Source organism: Dendrobates tinctorius, unplaced genomic scaffold (assembly GCF_039654945.1).
Source record: "Dendrobates tinctorius isolate UK_male_01 unplaced genomic scaffold, ASM3965494v1 ptg000036l, whole genome shotgun sequence".
Classification (NCBI taxonomy): Eukaryota; Metazoa; Chordata; class Amphibia; order Anura; family Dendrobatidae; genus Dendrobates; species Dendrobates tinctorius.
Window position 1 is genome coordinate 21,202,457 of NW_027361704.1, and position 23,855 is coordinate 21,226,311.

Sequence of the window (23,855 nt, forward strand, 5' to 3'; positions counted from 1 at the left end):
TTGGCCACTTGAGATTCCTGTTCACTTTCCATTAAAGCTAAAGTAGCATCTTGAAGATGTGATACAGAAGATCCCAATACAGCAGCAGTGTTCAAAACCATCTTTTCAAGGACTTGATTCAAGCTTTTCTGAATCTTTACCCCTTTTCCTCCAATATACCCAATATTTTCCAGATCTGATTTAAGTGTATGAATGTCCATAGTGTTAATTAAACTTCCTACTGTTCCTAATCCCCCCAAAATACGTTCAAACACTCCCCTTTTACTCCTAACCTGTGTTGAAGTTCTTTTCCCAAACCATTGTTCTATTCCCATCTCCATGTTAGTGAGATGTGGTTGACACTGGGGATATTTTGTAGAAATCTTCCAGTTGAACATATTAAAATTCCATATCATAGTCAGAAACACTCCATCTCGTAACAGAGGTTTAGTTTGGAACTGATTGATCTGAAAAGGAGTAGATGGTTGAAATCTTGTCTGTGTGCATACATTATCTACTGCTGACCATATATTTACCTTTACATCTCTACATTGTTTGTAGTTATATTTCGTTAAAATGCAACATTGGTAAAGTCCAGAATCCTTAGGAGATGGATTATCTACAGAAAAAATAAAATCCTTATTTAACCATCTCACGTTACCGGATTGACCTCTGTGTATAACATTTGTTGGACCATTTGAAAAACTTCCCAAAAATGATTTATCTTTGGTCCATATTAACAGAGATTCTGAAGGTAGCTCTAACCTCGTGCTGCATTTTAGTAATAAAGGAGACATATTTTCTTGACTATATACTGCTTGTGGTGTAACCCTTACTTCTGGAGCTATAGTATTTGAAACTGTAAAAACTACAGATACCTGTACTTGTACTGGTTCTCTGGTTATCTGAAAATTCCATGTTTTTACCCAATCCTTGTCTCCTTCTGTAATAGAAAGAAATGAAGGATCTAAAACTTTCCCAAAAAGTTGTGTCTTTAACCAAGCATCTGTCTTGGATGTTTCAACTTTCCCTTTTGCGATCATCTCATTTGTAATATCGCCTGACCACTCAGCTCTCTCTTCACCTCTTATCTCTATATTCCAGAATAACACATCTGTAGGACTACATTCCCATGTGCCTGTCTTATTATTGTGTATATAATCTCCTTGTAACTGTGTGAACTTCGTCTTAGGTCCTGTGGCTGCATGTATTATTATGTCAGTGTCATGTATGAAGTGTAGCTCAATACAGCATTTTGCACCAAAACCCATGCAAATGTTTCCAGTAATATCTACTGAATCGTCCGGTAGGTCCTCATCTATTAAGTTTTGTAGATTCGTTCCTCTTGGTTTCCTTGGATGTAAAGTTCCTTTGAAAAGTTCATTCACTTCACTAGTATGGTGTAAAATATCTTCAGCGTAGATCACAGTTGAAACAGTACAAAACAGCAGTAATGTGATTCCCATCAAATAGTAGCTTTTCCTGGGAAATTTCTTTTTCTCCTGAAGGATTGGTGTTGAATCCCTTCCATCAAGGACGTGGAGTTTCGTATTCCAGTTCTTATTGGAATCCATTTCTTCCTAAAAGAAATGCAGTATCATTATTTTGCAATCTACAGTTTGCATTGATCAACATGTACCCACAATTTTTGTTGTCTGCGGGTATTTTTAACTACCTTTGATGCTCGTTGCACAAGAATCATCACTTGTCCCACGGTTTCGATAATTTCAAAGGGACCTTCCCAATTACTTTCCCAAGGTCCATTCTTCCTGAAAGTTTTAATCATCACTAGAGCCCCTTTCTTGAATTTGGATACATATGGTGGCTCCATTCTCTGCATTCTTGATGCAGCATGTGGAAGAATCGTTTTCAAATTTTCCTGCAACAATTGCAACCATTTGGACCTTGCAACAGCATCTTTTTGTGGTGTAGACAAAAATGGTTCATGAGGAAAAATCAATGGCATTTTTCTTCCTGTCATCAGTTCAAAAGGAGTAAACTGAGTTGTGGCAGAGGTTGTTCCTCTTACACTCAACAGTACAAAAGGTACTGCATCAACCCAAGTATTGCCTTTGTCCAATAACATCTTGGCAATTCTGGATTTTATTGTTCTATTCATCCTTTCCACAATACCAGCAGACTGTGGATGGTAGGGTACATGAAACTGCTGTCGTACCCCTAGAATAGCACAAACGGCTTGCATGATTTTTCCTGTAAAGTGACTTCCTCGATCAGAGGTGATCATTCTTGGGATCCCCCAAGTTCAAAAGACATGATTAACTAATGCTCTAGCTGTAGACAAAGCATCATCTTTCCTGACAGGTAAAATTTCAACCCACTTAGAAAAAACATCTACTACAACTAATGCATACCTGAGACCATTTTTACCTGATGGTAACGGTCCAATGTAGTCGATTTGTAACGTAGACCATGGACCATCTGCAGGTGCAATTCGGAGTAGTGGCGGTTTCTGTCCTTTTGGTCTTGGATTAATTTGGGCACAAATGAGACATGATTGAACAACACTTTGCACTGTCTCTTCCATCTTTTCCCAGTAAAATTTCTCTCTGAGAATGCCTAACAATTTTTGTTGGCCCAAATGACCCAAACTTTCATGATTGTATTTTGTGAACTCAGCCTGTAGATGTCTTGGGACAACAGGACGCAACTCCCCGTTTAAGTCATGACACAAAACCCCGTTTTCACAAACAAAGGGAGGTTTTGGATCAACCCGGGAAGCAACAAGAGATGAGTCTTTTTCTTGTTCTTCCACAAAAGAAGGGATATGCGTGTCTGTTCTTTGAACTGCTGAAACCTCGAGAGGTTCAGGTTCAAACACCTCTTCTCCTGTCAGGGCTGCCTCTTTGGCTAGCATATCTGCGGTTGCATTTCCAACAGATAATTCATCATCAGATTTTTTATGGGCCGGAACCTTGACAATAGCAAAACCATTAGGGTTTTTTGATGCTATCCTGAAAATTGTCTTCAGTGTGTCACTTTGAACAAGAGTCTTATTAGATGAATCTACATAGCCTCTTTTTTCCCAAACTGACAAGTAATCTGTCAGTGATCTTACAACATAAGAGCTATCACTGTAGATTGTAATGGGACACTGATCATCTGCTTCATTCAGCTGTAGTACCATTTTTACTGCTTCTAGCTCTGCTCTTTGAGCTGAAAAATGACTCGGTAATTTGTGCTTCACAACCTGTCCTCTTTTGGGATAAAAAATGGCATATCCTGAATAATAGTGCCCATCTGAATAGATTCTGGAACCTTCTACAAAAATTGGTTCGTCTGTTACCTCTGCTTTCCGTCTGAAAAGTGATGGACTTGGATCCTGAAAAGACTGTAAACAATCATGAGTTTGTCCTTCATATTGCATCAGCTGAGGAAGAACATATTTGGCCTTGTAATCTACTTCAATTTGTTTGGGAGACAATGACAATAACCAATGAGCAAATCTCTGATGTGACACACCTGGGATATTATTCTCAAAGAGAAGTTTTAGTGTAGAATGAGGAGTTTGCAAAATGATTTTGTTGAACCCAACAATATGTTCGGTTGCTTTGACTGCAAAGTACACACCTACCAAGTGTCTTGCACAGGTCTCAAAACCTTTTTCAACAGGTGAGAGAAGTTTTGAAAAATAGCCCAAAATTCTCCACTCTTCCCCATGTAATTGCAGCAACACAGCAGAAACAGAAATCTCCGATGTGTGCACTTGCAAAGCAAATGGAGCCGAAGGATCTACTGTGGACAAAGCAGGTGCATTTTGTAAATTCATTTTCAATTGTTCAAATGAGGTTTGCTGTTCATCACCCCAAGGACCAAAGTAATCACTGTTTTCACCTTTCAAAAGATCATATAAAAGTCTGGCCTTATCTGCAAAATTCTCAATGAAATCCCTTGAATAATTCATAAGACCTAAAAAATGTCTCAATGCCTTGTGTGATGTCGGAATTGGTAGGGAAGCAATTGCCTCAATTCTTTCCTGCAGTGGCTGCCTTTTTCCTGGACTCAACAGCACCCCTAAAAATCTGACCTCAGTCTGCATTAATTTGACCTTTTTGGTGTTCAATTTCAGCCCTGCATCATGCAGCAACTCAAACAATTCTGTCAGAAGAGAAACATGTGTCTCTTTATCCTCTGTAGACAATAAAATATCATCCACATATTGCAGAATGCAATCAGGCCTCGAAAATCTGGATAATACCTTTGCCAATGCCTGATGAAAAACACTAGGTGACAAATGTGCTCCTTGAGGTAACCTGCAAAACAGATATTGTTCGTCCAAGAAAGTAAATGCAAACTTATACTGACAACTCTTTTCAAGAGGTATACTGAAAAAACCATTGCTAATGTCCAGTACAGAGAAGTATTTGGCCTTTGCATTTAACCTTGCCATCATGTCATGAGTATCTGCCACAATTGGCGCGACATTGGGGGTATGCTTATTGAACATCCGTAAATCCAATATCATTCGATAAGAACCATCAGATTTCAAAACACACCACAAAGGATTGTTACTTACAGAATTAGCCTTTCGGATAACACCTTGATCTAACAATTCCTGTATGATCTTTGACATAGAGTCAATTGATTCTGGAGGCAATTTATACTGACGCTGTGGCGGGGGATCACGCCCCTCCACATTCACAATAACGTCCTTCATTGTACCCACCTCATTCCTGAACTGAGCCCAAAGAGAAGGAAAAAGCTGTACAATTTCTGTCAATACCTCGTCATCATTAGTGTCAGGCCACAAATGGTCAGATGACACCACATCATTCAAGCAAATACTTCCAACATGGCTATAATCATTAGGGTCAATGACTACCGGTTTACAACCATTGGAATCTTTCCAGATCACTTGATTTCCTAGGTCAACTACCCATCCGAATTTCTGCATAAAATCTGTGCCAAGTATATTTTCAGAATCACGACAATACCAGATGTCAATTTCTGTTTTGAAAGAACTAGGTATTTCCAAAATCACATTGGGAACTAAGGTTGCTTTAGTTCCACCTTTTCCACTGAAACCGACAATTGTACAAACTGGTAAATCTGGGATTAGCTTCAAATCAAGGTTTGTAACACTTAACTGAGCTCCTGTGTCAATGAGAAATACAGCATTCTGGCCTGCTAAACTTACTTTAATAAATGGTCTTCCACAGTCATCCAATGTAACTCGAGTCACAAATTCCAATGGATGTGGTACAGGAATAGTCTGTGATTGTCAGAAAGATGAAGGAGATGGGAGAAGACCAGTGTCCTTTTTAAAAGACCTTGGAATTCTATCCCTTGACTCTGTTTCCTTCACTGTCATTTCTCTGATCTGTCTGATTAATGGTGCATATGGTGACTGTGTTTGTCTGTTGGCAGTATGAGCAGGTGCAGATGATTGTAATGCAGGTGTGGAAGGTGTGGTGTATGATTTTGGCATGAGTCCGTTTTCCCTTCCAAGCTTACCTGTTCCTTGTGTACCTATCTCTGATTCTGCTCTCAAAAATTTCCTGCACTGCCACTTCAAGTGTCCAGGTATACCACAAAAATAACAATGGATATTGTTCCTTTGTGTAGTATTTTTACCTCTATATTCAATGTGATCCCTGCTCTTGGAGATTACTGTGGCTCTAGGTTTCAGCTGACTGTCTTCCTTCTCATGAACTACCGCTATTTTAGCCTTGACCTGATTTTGTTTCATGGATCTCCTTATTCTGTCAATAAAAACTGTTGCTTCTTGCAATGATGGCTGAGTGTTAGCCAATTGCACTGAGGCAGGATCTAAGTACTTGAACTTCTTTACAAAAAATTTGATCATGGATGCTGGCTCTTCATGAGGCCCAAGATCCATTACCATTCGGTAGGCCTGTTCAAATTTTACCAAAAAAGAGAAAGGATCTTCAGAAATATTTGTTTGTAAACTCCCTAAAATATCAACTGTAGGCATGTCTTCTCCAGTTGTGAACAATACTAATTGTCTAAGTCTGTCTTCTTTTGTACTATGTGTCATTTCATTCTCATCATTTAATCTGGGTGTGGTCTGTAATCTTTTTCCCATATGTGAAGGTAACCAAACTTTGAATATTTTATTCTTTTGCTCGTCATTCAGATTGTATTTGTCTGTGTTTGATTCAAAAATGTCAGCATTATAAAAGGCATCCATCTTATCATTGTAATTTGGAATGTCTTTTACAATTTTCATTAACTGATCGTGTATTTTCAGATTAATGCGTGCTGCTCTGTCATGTAATTTTTTCCGTTGTAATTCTACTGCCTCTAATTCCTCTACTGAAGCATCTGGATCCTGCATGTTTGGTACAAATGATGAGGCAGCAGCACTGTCCTCCTGTTTACTTGTTAATCTTGTGTTAGCAGAAACCCTTTTTATATCTTGTCGTAATTTGGACAATAACTCTGTCCTGGTATCTATTTGATCTTCCAACTGTTCAATATGCTCTGACAAAATCAAGCAATTCGGACAATCAAAGTAATCCCCGTCAGACTCTTGTGTGTCACGTGGTGTGTCAGTGTGATTAATGTCTTGTGTGACAATGCATGTTTTATAGGTGTTAGGTTCAGTTTTCTCAAAGACTAGGCTATTATACACATGAACTAGCTGCATAACATTCTGAAGTTTCCTTTGTAATTTTCTTACTGAGAAAAACCTTTTGTCAATTTTAACATTTTCTGCCTCACATTGATTATACAAACTAGACCATAATTGGGCATCCGTATGATTATGAACAAACTTGAAATTTATGTTACTTTTCTTAGCATAATCATGTATAAAATCCATTTTTTTTTTCTCACCTATTGAGAGTCTTTCCCGTCAATGGATGGTCCTCTGTGTCCTTATGCAATCCTCAGATCTCCGTCTGGATGGGACGCATGCAGCTCTGTACGATCCTCACCCGTCGTCTCCAGGTTCAGTCTGATCCTTGTGCCGTGAAATAGTGGAATTCCTGAGGAGGCTTGTACAACAGGTGTTTTTTAGCAGAGTTCTCGTGCTCCACCCTTGTACAATCGAGGAAGGAATGCCAACCAAAATTAGCACAAAAGATCAGGCTGGCTAAGGCTCGCCAAAATGAAGAAAAATATATATCTTCCTTACTTACTTTCAAGTAAGTGCACGGTTGAGAATCAAAAAGTGAAAGCAATGTTGAATTGAGGATAAAATAAATCTTGTTTTAATTGTTCATTCAAAAAGTGATTACAAAAATGAAGAAAAGTAAGTTCATGACATGCAATAATTATTCGAAGAGAAAAACAAGCATCGTTCTTACATGTAGTCTTGAGCAGCTGTGTTGTCCGGGTGTTCGAGAGTCTCAAGGGATATGAGATCTCCTGAACAAGAGTTAGGCCGGCTTTATATACTATTCTGACCTATAAACTAAAACCACATATGGTGGCTTGCCACTATGTTCATAACTTCTTCCATATTAAGTGAACCCTTGTTATTTTAACAATATGCATACAGTTATTTATGCATTACCTTAGTCTGAGATATTTAAGCCTAAAGCCTGAGATCTTTAGAACCATTCATTATCTCTAAATAGTCACATTTTGACAGCTCTGACTATTTTGACCTATACATTTGACAAGAGAGACAGCTGTGTGAGCCAAGGCACTCAGAATAACTCAGTCACTTCTCTAAAGTAAGCAGAGCCTGTTAACTGGACTCTGTATGAGAGAATTAATTTATATATTTTTTTATTATAGAAATACTGATATTTTACAGCACATGACATAGAAGAGGAGGTGATGGATGACCCAGTTGTTGACCCAGATTGGCATCCATTGGGGGAAGAGGGTGCTGCTTCCAATAGCTCAGATGAGGAGCATCCACAGCAGACATCGACATCGCAACAGCTGTTATCTGGCAGGCCCGGAGCACTCCAAAGACAGGTTCCAAACATCAAAAGAGTTGCTGGACAGCTTGTCCAGAGGGTCAAAAGATCACAGCGTGCTAGGCCGCAAAATGTCTGCCAAAGTAGGAAGAGTGCAGTGTGGCACTTTTTTGAACAAAATCCTCATGATCAGGCCAAGGTTATCTGTAAGAAGTGCGCAAAGACCTTTAGCCGAGGGAAAAATCTGAAAAATTTGAATACCAGTTGCATGCTTAGACATTTAACCAGCATGCACTTGCAAGCGTGGACACAACACCAAACCTCAAGTGCCACATGTGCAACTGATCACAACGAAGGTAGTCAGCAATGCTACATTGTTTCCCCCACTGTAAGCCCACCGGTTAGCACAGCAGCAAATGTTGAGGTGTCGTTGCAAGGCCACAGCAGTCAGGGAATCCCACTGTTATATCAACGAAAGACTGATTCTAGGCCATCAGAAAGAACACCAACTCCATCACCATCATCAACCCTCTCTCAGTCCGCCCTGTCCACCGCTACTTCCACCATATGCAGCTCTCAAGTCCAGCTCACCCTCCCAGACACTATGAGTAGGTCAAGAAAGTACTCAGTCTCTCATCCGCGAGAGGTCTCTCATCTGACCTACCCAGTCGCCACTTCTTCTCTCGCAAAGCCATCCCAGCCCTCCACCATCATGTGAAAGACCGCATTGTCCATGCACTCAAGCAGTCAGTGAGCGGAAAGGTGCACCTCACAACTGATGCATGGTCCAGTCGGCATGGCCAGGGCCGTTACGTGTCCATCACTGCGCACTGGGTTAATGTGGTGGATGCAGGGTCCACAGGGGACAGCGGTGGTGGGACAGTGCTGCCTAGCCCACGGTATAGGAAACAGTTGGCTGTAGGCGTTCGACCCTCCTCCTCCTCCAGAAGCGAAAGCTCGTCCACAGAGCGCAGTCGTATGAGCACTCCATCTGCAGCTGCCACTGTTGCACACGATGTGTCCCCCTATCGAGCAGCTAGTGGAAAGCGTCAGCAGGCCGTGTTGCAGATGATGTGTTTGGGCAACAGACACACCGCGGAGGTGCTGGCCGAGTACTTGAAGCGACAAACTGAGTCATGGCTGGGCAGTGTACATCTTGAGGCAGGCAAGGTAGTTAGTGATAACGGCCGTAATTTTGTGGCAGCCATAGCCCTTTCAAAACTCAGCCACATACCTTGCTTGGCTCACACCTTGAACCTGGTGGTGCAGTGCTTCCTCAAAAATTATCCGGAGTTAACAGCCCTGCTCCAGAGGGTGCGAAGACTGTGCGCGCACATCCGCCGGTCGCCGGTACACTCCGTTCGTATGCAGAAGCTGCAGCGATTGCTCCACCTTCCCAACCACCGCCTCATTATCGACATTGCAACAAGGTGGAACTCCACCCTGCACATGGTGGAGCGGCTGTGCGAGCAGAGGCAGGCCATAATGCATTTGTGGGAGGATACACGGCCAGGCACTTTGAGAGCAGACATGGAGTTGACAGGTGTGCAGTGGTCGAAGCTGAAAGACCTCTGTAAAGTCCTTCAGTGTTTTGAGGAATGCACACGGCTGGTAAGCGCAGACGACGCCATCCTAAGCATGAGCATCCCACTTATGCGTCTGCTCATGCAAACTTTGATGCACCTTAAGGAGCAGGCGTCTGCAGCCAATGTTGATGAGGAGGAAGAGGAGGAGGGAATCCTTGATGACATTCAGCCATTGTCTGCTCAGGGACCTCTCCTGGACGAGGTGGAGGAAGAAGAGGAGGAGGAGGATGATGATGGGGATGATTACTTAGGGGAGGAGGATGCATCTCGTGGGGCAAGTGAAAATGTTGGCGTGGCAAGGTCTGGTACAGGGTTTGTGCGTGACTGGAGGGATGTGGATTTGCCAGAAAGTGCTCCTCCACCCAGCACTCGCAGTGCATAATTGACACCGGGAACATTGGCCCACATGTCAGATTATGCCTTGCAGATCCTAAAAAGGGACCCCCGCATTGCCAAAATGATGAACGATGACGACTACTGGTTGGCCAGCATCCTGGATCCACGCTATAAAGGCAAATTACAAAACATCATGCCACAGGAGAACCTTGACCTAATATTGGCTAATAAACAAGCAACTCTGGTAAATCGGTTGCTTGAGGCATTCCCAGCACACAGCAGCGGTGATGGTTCTCACACGAGCCGTACGGGCCGGGGGCAGCTTGGCAGAGGTGTTCGTGGTGCACACAGCAGAAGTGGCGTTGGAGACAGGGGTTTCATGACAATGTTGTGGACTGATTTTTCAAATACCGCTCACACAACTGGTAATACTGCATCGATGGAAAGTGACAGGAGACAGCAGTTGTCAACTATGGTTACAAACTACTTTTCCTCCCATATCGATGTTCTCCCACACAGGTCATTCCCCTTTGACTATTGGGCCGCTAAACTGGACACCTGGCCTGAATTGGCACAATATGCCTTACAGGAGCTCGCTTGCCCAGCTGCAAGTGTGCTATCGGAAAGAGTCTTCAGTGCAGCTGGATCAATCCTGACAGAAAAAAGGACCCGTCTGTCAACCCAAAATGTGGATGATCTAACCTTCATTAAAATGAACCATGCATGGGTTTCCAAGGATTTTGTCCCACCTTCCCCTGATGACACATAGGGTGACAGAAAAATGGCTTGCTTTGGTCCATCTCTTCCTGGGACTTCACCTATTTCGCCTTTTGCATCAGCTGAATGTCCAACATCAACATATGCCACTTTCTAAAACTCCCTAACTGTGCTGCCTCCCCCCCCATGGCCGGGGTCACCACCTAGCGCACGACACCGTGCGAGTGCCGTTACCCTGGACAGGTGGGTAGGCCGACTCTTGGGCGCGGGCACTGGCACAGGGTCCCTCATAGTGCAATCAAGTGTCTCTGACGGTGGTGGTGCACACCCGCCGTCAGACACACCGCTGTACTATGAGGGGCCCAGTGCCAGTACCGACGCCCACGAGTGGGCCCCCCTTGCTTGGGCAGGGCCCCAGCATTTGCAATCTTTACCTCTCCCTGCTCCTCCGCTGTGTAATCTGGGCCGTCAAATCCATACTGTGCCTGACACCGTCTGAGCCTGCCTCCTGATGTATAGACATATATTTTGAATGTGTACGCTATCCATACATGTTATCCGGGGAAACGGTACCCTTTCTAACCTTTGTGCAATCACGTGCAATCCATACTGGGCCTAACACCGTCTGAGCCTGCCTCCTGATGTATTGACATATATTTTGAATGTGTACGCTATCCATACATGTTATCCGGGGAAACGGTACCCTTTCTACCTTTGTGCAATCACGTGCAATCCATACTGGGCCTAACACCGTCTGAGCCTGCCTCCTGATGTATAGACATATATTTTGAATGTGTACGCTATCCATACATGTTATCCGGGGAAACGGTACCCTTTCTAACCTTTGTGCAATCACGTGCAATCCATACTGGGCCTAACACTGTCTGAGCCTGCCTCCTGAGACATATATTTTGAATGTGTACGCTATCCATACATGTTATCTGGGGATACGGTACCCTTTCTAACCTTTGTGCAATCACGTGCAATCCATACTGGGCCTAACACCGTCTGAGCCTGCCTCCTGATGTATAGACATATATTTTGAATGTGTACGCTATCCATACATGTTATCCGGGGAAACGGTACCCTTTCTAACCTTTGTGCAATCACGTGCAATCCATACTGGGCCTAACACCGTCTGAGCCTGCCTCCTGAGACATATATTTTGAATGTGTACGCTATCCATACATGTTATCCGGGGAAACGGTACCCTTTCTAACCTTTGTGCAATCACGTGCAATCTATACTGGGCCTAACACCGTCTGAGCCTGCCTCCTGAGACATATATTTTGAATGTGTACGCTATCCATACATGTTATCCGGGGAAACGGTACCCTTTCTAACCTTTGTGCAATCACGTGCAATCCATACTGGGCCTAACACCGTCTGAGCCTGCCTCCTGAGACATATATTTTGAATGTGTACGCTATCCATACATGTTATCCGGGGATACGGTACCCTTTCTAACCTTTGTGCAATCACGTGCAATCCATACTGGGCCTAACACCGTCTGAGCCTGCCTCCTGAGACATATATTTTGAATGTGTACGCTATCCATACATGTTATCTGGGGATACGGTACCCTTTCTAACCTTTGTGCAATCACGTGCAATCCATACTGGGCCTAACACCGTCTGAGCCTGCCTCCTGAGACATATATTTTGAATGTGTACGCTATCCATACATGTTATCCGGGGAAACGGTACCCTTTCTAACCTTTGTGCAATCACATGCAATCCATACTGGGCCTAACACCGTCTGAGCCTGCCTCCTGAGACATATATTTTGAATGTGTACGCTATCCATACATGTTATCTGGGGATACGGTACCCTTTCTCACCTTTGTGCAATCACGTGTAATCCATACTGGGCGTGAGAACGGCTGGCGAGCTGTTAAGCAAGCTACAGCACCTGTGGTTTGCACACGTAAGTTTTTCATTTTTTCAGGAATGACGGTTAGGCCTAATTCCGGAACTGCGGTTGACCTGCACTTACTGGGAAATCATTGTTCGCGGGTAATAATTGTAATCAGTGATCCCCATCACTAACGTTGTTCAGCGGGTTATCTGCACCTGTAAGCGACAAACGCTGGCCTTTTCAGCGTAGCGCACATGCAGCCACGGACATGTAAGGGCATGACACACCAGTTATTGGCCAATCTCATGTGCCAGAGCCTCACGTGTCCCTCTAGTAAGCCGGACTCGGACCGCGGGGCATGACGGAGTCTCGTTCGTTAACGGAATTAAGCTTGCAATGTGTGCATCTGTTCTGTAGCTGGCATGGTTGAGGTTTCCCAGGTGGAGTCGAATTTAACCGTATGCTCCACTCCTGGTGGTGCCCTTCTGGACATTCCTTTAAGGTTCAGCTTTGCAACCATACTGCCCACGCAAAACAAACACTTTGCCTTCATGAACGCTGTTTGGAGGGTCATGACTCGTGGGAATAACGCCGCCCAATCAGTTAACCTGCTAGAGAGATCCTTCGTTGCTCCCAAGCATGACATCACACTCCCTAGGAAGAAGGTAATGCCACTGTGGCGACCGTACTCCTGGGGGCGACACAAGTGCACTGATGCCCAGCCACTGCTCGATGAATCTGCTGGTACATTGACCCAGACCACTACATTCCCCTCGCACGCTACACGACCTGAATCTGACCCTGATGAAACTCAGGTTACCCTTCCCATATACAGTTCCATCTTACACGGTGACAAAGAGGAAGCTGCAGATGAAAGTGCAGGTTCGGCCCACCCGCCATCAGACACACCACCGTACTATCAGGGGCCCTGTGCCAGTGCCGTCGCCAACGAGTGGGCCCCCCCTGCTTGCCCAGGATCACAGCACTTGCAAAGTTGAAATACTGTGCAGTGAGATGGAAGATGGGGACGACGAGGAGTCCAGACAAGTACAGGGATTCCCTAGCGAGGAGACTTATTTGATTGTTTTCAATGTTGGGACAGCAATTTTTGGGGAGCACTATACTCTGGAGAATGATAGATGGGGCCCACCATACACTGGAACATTCCAAAGGTGGACATCAGACACTGGAGCAGCATTTACAGGGCCCATTATACACTAGAGCATTAGAAATGGGGCCCATTATGTTTGGAGCATTATTTGGGCCCATAAGACAGTGGAGCTTCATCCATGGGGACCAACATATACTGTAGCATTATGTGGAGCTCATCATATACTGTTTCAAACATTATATGGGACCAATGATTCTGTATGGAGAAATAGATGGGCCTCGTCATGAGATGTAAAAAGTGAGGTATTTTTCATTGTACTATACCGCTATTTCTCTGCCGTATCGGAGCATGATGAGTTGTGGTATGTGTTAAAGGGGCGCTCTTTCGCCCAGGGCACATGAAAACCTGCAGCCAGCCCTCCCCCCCCACAACTTTAGCCAAATAACCCCCATTTTTCAGTGCGTAACTTGTATTATGAAGTTAATTAAGGTTGACAAGCTTAAGTAAGAAGAATTGATGCTTTTGGCATTCAAATGGGCACTGTAGCTGTGTTTCCTGTCCTCCTCTTACTGCCGACTTTCATTCCCCATTGACTTACATTGGGTTTCGTGTTTCGGGACGACCCCGACTTTTCCCTATAATCGGACGATCTTGCTTGACCCGACTTTTGGAAAAGTCGGGTTTCACGAAACGAAACTCGACCCTAAAAAACCAAAAGTCGCTCAACTCTAGTGTTTACAAATCCTTCCCACAGTTTCAGAGTGGCTTTAGTGTGTGTATTATGTAGTATTTTGCTTATGTTTTAACAATGATACGCCAAAAAGGTGGATCTCAGTGGGTAAGGTGCCAGTGCTTCCTCCTCCTCAATCCACTGCTTATTGTTAGAGGCCCACAACAGGTCCACCACTCTGGTTAGCATTGCCGCTTGGTAGTACGCTACTATGTCTGGGGCACCCATTCCGCCTCTCGACCTGTTTAATGTTAATGTCCTATATGCCAAGCGGGGCTTCTGTTTTTTCCAAACATAGCTGCGGAATAGTGTATTAATTTTAAGAAGATACGATTTGGGGATGGTTATAGGAAGCATTTGGAAGGTATATAAGAACTTGGGTAAAATTAAGCTCTTCAATAAATTTTTCCTACACATCCACGACACATATGAGTCCTTCCATGATTTCAAGGTGGATTCTACTGAGACAATTAGGGGGGGATATTCAGCTGGAAAAGGTCTCTATCTGATCTTCCTATCTTTACTCCTAGATATTTGATATATTGTTTTGCCCAGGAGAATGGGTATGTAATTTTCAGTTTAGCTAAGGTACTCGGGGGTATGCGTATATCCAGTGCTTCAGTCTTAGACATATTTACTTTAAAATTGGAAATTTTGCCATATTGGTCTATGAGATCCATCAATGCTGAGAGTCCCAATAAAGAGTTAGTCATTAAGATTAAAAGATCGTCTGCGAACGCCGCTGTTTTATAGTGAGTCCTATTGATACGAATACCCTCTATTCCCTCATGTATTTGTATGGCCTTTAAGAGAGGCACCATTGCCAGCACAAATAGTAGCGGGGACAGGGGACAGCCCTGTCTTGTTCCGTTCTTTATGGTGAATGCATCTGTTGTGAAGTCGTTATTCCTAATATGTGCCGTGGGTTTGTCATACATTGCCATTACGGCTGCTATGAATGCATCTGGTATTTCGAACTTGGCCAGAACTTCCCATAAATATACCCAGTCCACCCTGTCAAAGGCCTTCTCCGCATCTGTTCCGAGAAGTACCAATGGGAGTTTACGATTTTTTGCGTATTGAAGAAGGTGTAATACTTTGTGCACATTATCCCTCCCCTCCCTTCCGCCCACAAACCCGGTCTGGTTTAAGGAAATCAAGTTTGGCAATGACTTGGCCAACCTTTTTGCCATCAGCCCAGCTAAGAGTTTTAGGTCCACATTAAGAAGAGAGATTGGCCTATAACTACTACATAGCTCAGGGTCTTTCCCCTCCTTGTGAATCAGGGGTATTCTGGCTGTAAGCATTTGGTTCGGTAATGGGTGGCCTTGTAGAACTGCATTACATACGTTTAACAAGTGTGGAAGTAGGAGGCCGGAGAAGGATTTATAATAAAGTACTGAAAATCCGTCTGGACCAGGCGTCTTCCCTTTCGGGCACTTTGACAGGGCGGACTGCAATTCCCCCAGGGAGAAAGGTCTAGCGAGTTGTTGTTTTTGGAGATCGGACAGGACAGGCAGGTCTAAAGTGCTTAGGAAGGACTTAGTGTCCAAGCTTCTTTTAAACGAGGAATCGGCATCATCTTCCGGACGGAGATTATACAATTTCTTATAATAATCGAGAAATGCCCGCTCCATGTGCTCAGGATTTTGCGAGCTTGACCCCTGATCATTTTTGATTGAGTTAATCAGTGTACGTGTTTGCCGTTTCCTCAGTTGCGATAGCATCAATTTGGAAGCTTTGTCTCCATGGACGTACATTCTGTTTTTCCATGTTGCATAAAGCTTAGCAGTTCTCGACCTTAATATGTTTTTAAGTTGTTGTCTTTTTTGTTGTAGCTTCTCTAGGCTAAGTTGATCCATTTTATGTTTATGTGTAAGCTCAAGCTGCGATATACTATCATAAAGATCCTGGATTTCTTTTTGTTGAAGTTTATTTAGAAAGGAGGTGATAGAAATCATCTCCCCTCTGGCAACTGACTTATGTGCTTCCCATAGTATTTGTGGGGATATTTCTGGCGTAGCATTTTGTTCAAAATATTGGGAAAGCACTTTGCTCATACGCGCCTGTACTTTGGTACTTCCGAGTACTGACTCATTGAGTCGCCATACCCTGTGACGGGGAAAGGTTTTGGAGAGTGAGAGTTTTAACAAAACCGCTGAGTGATCGGAGTAAATATTCGGGATTATTTTCGCCTGTTGTATATTGGCGAGCATTTTACTGGGTACAAAAATATAGTCTAAACGGTGGTAAGATTTATGGGGGTGAGAGTAGAAAGTATAGTCTCGGTCGGAGGGGTTTAAATATCTCCATGTGTCAATTAACTGTAGAGATCCCAGTTGTGACTTTATTCTACATAGATCTTTAGGTGAGAACGAACTTTTCTGTTTGGTCGTGTCCATCAAAGGCTCTAATGCAACATTAAAGTCCCCACCCACTATCAATGTACCCTCTCTCTATTTTTCTCAATGTTGAAAGTACCCATCTCAATAGTTTTTTATTCGGTGCGTAGAGACTGCATAATGTTACAAGGGCGCCATTTAATAGTCCCTTAGCAAAGATATAATGACCCTGAGGATCCGCCAATGTTTCTCTTAGCTGGAAGGACACTCGCCACTGCTATCGAGACCCCCCTGGAACCGGACTGGGTAGTTGTCGCGTGGAACCAATTATCATATGCCGAGCGTTCAAAGGAGGGCAATTTATCCTGCTGTTTTTTGAATATTTGTAAAGTGTGGCGTCTTGTGTTTGAAGAGTTCAGCCCATGTGCTTTAAAAGAAATGAATGTATGTACCTTATCTGAATCCATCATGTTGCTGTACATAATAGTATCCTTGCGTTTCACAGTGAAGATCAATCCTTGTGCCTATAGGATTGTGGAGGGGGACTAGGAGAGGTATATCGAGGGGAGGGAAGAAAAGGAGAGAGGAAACAAAGAAGTGAAGAGGGGGGAAACAAAGCATTAACAACATCCATGTTATTGTATTACAGGATACCATTGACCACTGTTTCAACGAACCATAGTTATCTATTAACATTGTTTCACAGTGCGCCAGCTTAAGGGAAATTCTAACAAACCTTATAATCTGAGTATGTAATGCTCCACTCTAGGGGAGTGCCCAGTTTAGGCTGTAAATAACTCTAGGTTAAAGCCTTATAACGGGTTCTCGAATGGATGTGGCAGTAGTGTTTACCCATATTTGGAAAAACACACCAACCCCATCAAATCTGCTTCAACCCATATTCGATACCCCGACTGGGGTAGACACCAAGAAATATTAACTGTAAAACCTGGATCTAACTTAAAGATCAAGTAGTGTCTCTGGAGTCCTTCAGAGGCGAGGTCTTCGCCAGCTTCCTTTTCAGCCTTTGTGATTTTGGTGTCAGGGCTACTTGCCACGTCGGGTCATCTGGTAGCGTGTGCAGCAGGGTCGCCGAGTGAAAGGATTCCAGGTCCGGGTAGGCCTCTAGCTCAATCCCCAGAGATCCGCAAGCTTCTTTGATGTCTTGTGATGTTCTTGCTTGAATACTTTTATCTCCATTCGTTATATGTATTCCAAATGGAAACAGCCATCTGAAACGGAGACCTTTTTTCACCAATGATTCAGTAAACGGTTTCAGAACCCTCCGCTTCCTGAGAGTGTTAGCTGAGAAATCCTGGAAGAGCTTAATTTGCACGCCCTCATAGGAGATCTCCTGCGCTTCCCGCGCTCTGCGGAGAACCAGATCTTTAGCTCGGTAGTCGAGGAAGTGGCAGATTACATCTCGTGGAGCCTCCCCTTGGGGAGGCGTTGGACGTAGTGCTCTGTGGATTCTCACCGGTTCGATTTCCTGTGGATCTGATTCAATGAGTAGACCTTTGAATATCTCTTGTGCTGCTTTGCATAACGCCTCATGAACCTTTAGGGACTCCAGCACGGCATTAGAACTTTTCGCCATAGCAACTTGCGAGTTTTCAAGTGTCTCAAGTCTGTGGCCTTGAAGGTTTAGGTCATGTTTTATCTCTGCAAGTTCTTTTCCTATTGGCTCACGAGCTCTAGAAAGTATACGTTTAATGAACGAACGAGTGACTAGAGCATCTCTTGCTGTGCTTCCCGTGTTGTAGTCACTCTCCGGCTCAGAATCTGAATCATCTAATGAGGCCATATCTCGAAGCTTGGATGATTTAAGAGTATCCAATGGAACCGTTTGTTTTTTAAGAAAATTATCCACGTCTGTTTGCGTGATGGCTTTTGCTGATTTGGGTATGCTTTTTTGCGTTTTTACTCTGGATTTCCCCATTTTTGCAATTGACCTCAGGTCAGACAGTTCCAGGCCCCACTTGATTATGCCGGCTATCTCCCCTGTTGCTGTGGAGCTAGGGAGGTAGGGAGGAAAACTACTCTCCCCAGTTCTTCTGTCCCCAGGACCAGTCCCCCCCCCCGCTCAAGACAAAGCGGTGGCCTTTCAACTTTTATTGCAGCGTTACCTCAGGGTGTCCCTTGCTTCCCTCAACTCTCTCTCGCTGTCTGCCAAGAGGGGAGGCGGCAGGAGCACGCAGCTGCACGTCTGTCTCGGGTCTCAGGCTGTGTGCCGTCTGTGAGCCCGTCGGGACTATTTTTCCATGTTGCAGTCAGGACACCCACTCCCTGTAATTGTCTCTCAGCTGTGAGTAATGACAGCTCTTTTATGTGTCCTGATACGAGGATCCAGCAGTGGTACCTTATCTGCAGATGAGGGCTGGCTCCGGGGTCTTCCAGTCAGCTTTAGATCAGGGATAGGGTTTCTCTGCCTGAGGCGATAGTGCTGTGTGCACCACCGAGACCCCCCCCACTCCCCCTCCCCCCACAGATAAATCCCTTTGTAATCCTGGGTGAGACTAGCCACCCAGGGTCCAGGCAACCCAGTACAGTCCTGAGTCAGGTCCGAATGCGGGGATAGTGAAAAAAAAGGGGGCTCTGGTGGTATTAGTGCCCCTTTTAGTGCTTTTGTCTGGGAGCTCAGGATCTCTGCTTCTTGCTCCACCAGCGTTCAGGCTCCGCCCCATAGATATAGTATATCTTGACTTCAGCAAAGCATTTGACAAAGTATCTCACACAATCCTTATTGAAAAAATGGCTAAGTATGGAATGGACAAGGCAACTGTTAGGTGGATTCATAACTGGCTTAGTGATTGGACCCAAAACGTGGTCGTAAATGGCTGCACATCCAGTTGGAAGAATGTCTCAAGTGGGGTACCAGAGGGCTCTCTCCTGGGCCCTGTATTGTTCAACATCTTTATCAATGATTTAGATGAAGGAATTGAGGGTAAACTGATTAAATTTGCTGATGACACAAAGCTAGGAGGGATAGCTAATACTAGAGAAGAGAGATGGAGGATTCAAAAAGATATAAATAAACTGGAGCAGTGGGCAGTAACTACAGAATGGTTTTTAACAGGGAAAAATGCAAAGTACTACATATGGGCAATAAAAATGAAAAAAGCATATATAGAGAATGGGAGGAATAGGGCTAAGCAACAGCACATGTGAAAAAGACTTGGGTATACTAATAGATCACAGACTGAATATGAGTCAGCAGTGTGATGCAGCAGCAAAAAAGGCAAATGCAATTCAAGGATGTATTAACAGAAGCATACAGTCTAGATCACATGAAGTCATTATTGCCCTCTAGTCCTCTTTGGTCAGACCTCATCTGGAATACTGTGTTTAGTTTTGGGCGCCACATTTTAAAAAAGACATCAACAAACTGGAGCAAGTTCAGAAAAGAGCGACAAGAATGGTGACCTGTCTGCAAACCCTGTCTTATGAGGAAAGGTTCCAGGATTTGGGAATGTTTAGCTTGCAGAAGAGAAGACTGAAAGGAGACTTAATAGCTATCTACAAATATCTAAAGGGCTGTCACATTGTAGAAGGATCATCTTTATTCTCATTTGCACAAGGAAAGACTAGGAGCAATGGGATGAAACTGAATGGGAGGAGACACAGATTAGATATTAGAAAAAACTTTTTGACAGTTAGAGTGATCAATGAGTGGAACAGGCTGCCACGAGAGGTGGTGAGTTCTTCTTCAATAGAAGTCTTCAAACAGAGGCTGGACAGACATCTGTCTGGGATGATTTAGCGAATCCTGCTTTGAGCAGGAGGTTGGACAAGATGGCCTAGGAGGTCCCTTCCAACTCTACGATTCTATGATTCTATGACTTGTGGAGCAGCCTTTTGACCGCTTGCCCCCACAGCCAGAAGAGTCACTTAGTGCCCAGTCAGTGAGTGGTAATGCCCTAAACCACGTTTGGTCGTCCAGGTGTCAGTGGTGAAATTCACCCTGGCAGTAGATTTTTTCAGGGAACAGGTGATGTCTGCAACATGCTGGAGTATCGGAGGCACAGCTTTCTTTAAGAAGTAATGGCGACTGGGCAACTAGTACTGGGGGACTGCGAAGGCCATCAACTTTCTGTTTGTATCCAAAAAGTGGAAAGGCAGCATTTCTGTGGTGAACAGATTGGAGATGGTGGAGTTCAAGCTCTTATCTTTGGCTTGTGTATGAGAAAACATTATTTTACATGATTACAACTGCGAGACTGAGGGCTGGCTGCTGAGATAGGGTGGAGTACAGAGAACAGAACAAACTGCTGGACTGTGAGTGAGGAGCAGGTGGAGATGTAATGGTGGCTTGAGAAAGATGTGTTATGCTAGATGATACAAAAATAGCAGTCATGTCCACTTCCGTAACAGCTGACGGACTCTCATTCAACCTGACTGTAGCGGGTAATCACAAGTGGAGTTTCTGCGGCCGTAGATCTGTGTGAGAAGACTTGACACAGTGATGGAAAAGGAAGAGGAGGCAGATGTGGTTGCTGGGACGGCTGGTGGTTGGAAAGGCCCGCTAGTCTACATTTTAGTGAGATTCCCACAGTAAGGCATTTTGATTGCGCATGTGCCGGCTCATGCATGTACTTATCAAATTATTGCAATTTTTGCCTCTACTGAGTTTTTTTTTTTTGTATTTTGTGAGAAAACATGAGTTGGGTCATCCTTTGTGGTCTAAAAATAGGCCCAGACTAGGCAACCCTTGCCATCCCTGCGAACTGAATACTAGCGACTGGTGCTCGCCACAACCAAAGTTGGGGATGGGGATGCAGTGCTTGTTATGGTTGCATCACTTCATGTCTGTGGGGGAAGACACAACATAATGTCCTGGTCTTCCTCCTCCACCTTCTCTGCGGAGCTATCCAGCTGCGTACCTCTGGGTTCACACCAAGTGGGATCTACAACTTCATCGTCATCCTCTCTGTTCTCACGTTCCTCACCCTGAGAGTCACCCTCCTCCTCTTCCTGCCCTTTCCTGCCCTGACCCCACAGTACAGTCCGTGTGTGCCTCTGATATCTGAGTCTCATCAGGATCACCTCTACCCTGGATGCATAATGTCTGGTGACGAGGGTCTGGATTCTGTTGAAATATGGCCTTCTGATTTGTCTCTGAAACACAGTTTTATCACAAACGATATGAATTTGCTAATTAGGCCTCCTGGCTGCACCCCAATTTTAGGCATAGCGATTTTTAAGTGGAAATCTGGTCTTCTGATTTTTCACTGAAACACAGTTTTATCACAAACGATTTGGATTAGCAAATGGGGCCTCGTGTCCTGAGACTGCCACACAGTTTTTTGCACAATCTAGTTAGGTACTAGAAGATCGATTTCACACAGGACAGGATCCTATCTAGCTAACTGACTTGCAGCACTATCAGGAGCAGCTTTTCTGCACAATGTCACTAAGAAAATGATGTGTGGGACAAATGGATTGTCGTCTGACAGGTGAAGAATATGCTTTTTTATTATTTTAATTTTTACGGTAATAGAAGTGAAAAAGATGGCGGGATGTGTTTATTTCAAATAAAGGAGTCTGTATCTTTCTTTCAATTAAAGGAGTTTTTTCTTGCTGTGTATTTTTTTACAATATGACTGTGAGGTTAGTAATGGGGCGTCTTATTGATGCCTCCCCATTACTAACCTATGAGCTTGATGTCAGCGGCCATAAAACAGCTGACATCAACCCAAATCCTATTACCCTACTTGCCACCACACCAGGACATGTGGGAAGAGAGAGGCTAAGAGCCAGATTTGGATCATCTTACGGGTGCGCCTTTTCTGGGGCACCTGAGGGCTCATGTTAATTGCCTGGGAGGAGGGCCAATATCCCTGGCCCCTTCCCAGGCTATTAATATCAGCCAACAGCTGTCTGTCTAGCCTTCAATGACTAGAATTTATAGGGAGACCCTGCATTATTTTTTTCTGGAGTCCCCCGTAAGCTAACCAAGATAAGCAAACAACTGTGATATGTTATTAATAGCCTGGGAACCTTTTGGGATATTGTCCCCTTTCCCAGATTATTAACATCAGCCCAAATTTGCTGGTTATGAAAATTATGAGGGTGTCTAAGCCTTTTTTTTTTTAATTATTTATTTTACACACAATGTGCACAGCGTGTGCTGAATACAACTCGCATCATTGTTGTAATGATGCTGCAATGCAGTACAGCCCAACCTCCACCAGAGGGTGCTGGTGAGGGAAGAGAGGTTGCATGCACAGCATAGCACCACTGAGCAGAGTACCAGAGGTCACAGCAATACACGTAGTCAGAAACAAGGCAAAAGTCAGAGCCGAACGGGAGCAGAGATAGCAGAGACGTGAGACAGTCAAACAGGTCAGAAGACAAACTGGATCACATACCAAGAGGTCCATGCACAGGGAGCGAAAACTAAGACAAGCAGGGTGGTAGGAAAAGGGAAGTCACAGGATCAGAGTAAACAGGCAGAGGACAACACACGGTATCAGTGGATCAGCTGCTCTAGATTGGCAGCATGAACTATCACTGACATTGGTCTACAGGCCACAGCCGACTGAAATAGCCCCACAGAACCCAAAACGAAGCGGAGAAGGTTAACTCCCGCATGATCAGACCGGGGAGAGAATAACAAGAAACAAACCCCAGCTTGGATCATGACAGTACCCCTCTCTCAATGAAGGGCCACAGGACCCCTAGGTTTACTTGGATGACGAGCGTGAAAGGCCCAGACCAACCGATCCGCATTGACCAAATGCGCTGGCACCCATGACCGGTCCTCAGGACCGTAACCCTTCCAATGAACCAAATACTGAAGAGAACGGCGGAGCATACGAGAATCCACAACCCATTCCACTTCATACTCGGTCTGGCCAGCCACCACAACAGGTGGCAGGTGCGAGGGAGACTAACCTGAGGAAGACACAGACGGCTTCAGAAGCGCCTTATGGAACACATTGGGGTCTACAATGACAAAGGCAGGCACAGGCGAAAGGCCACAGGATTAACCACCTCTAAAATTTCAAAAGGACCAATAAACTTGGGACCCAACTTAGCAGAAGCAATCCTCAACCTTATATTCTTGGTGGATAACCATACCTTATCCCCCACCTGGAAAGACGGCCCCACCGAACATCTTTATCCTCAAAAAATTTATACTTGCCCTGAGCCTCCCCAATGTGTCTCTGAACCTCCATCCAGACCTCCCCCAACTGCTGAAAACCCGAATCAGCCCCTGGACACCCTCATTCCAGCCAGGAAAACTCACCAAAGTGATGGTGAAACCCATAGTTGAAAAAGAATGGGTAAGTACCAGTGGACTGATTGACATGATTATTGAATGCAAATTCTGCCATGGGTCCC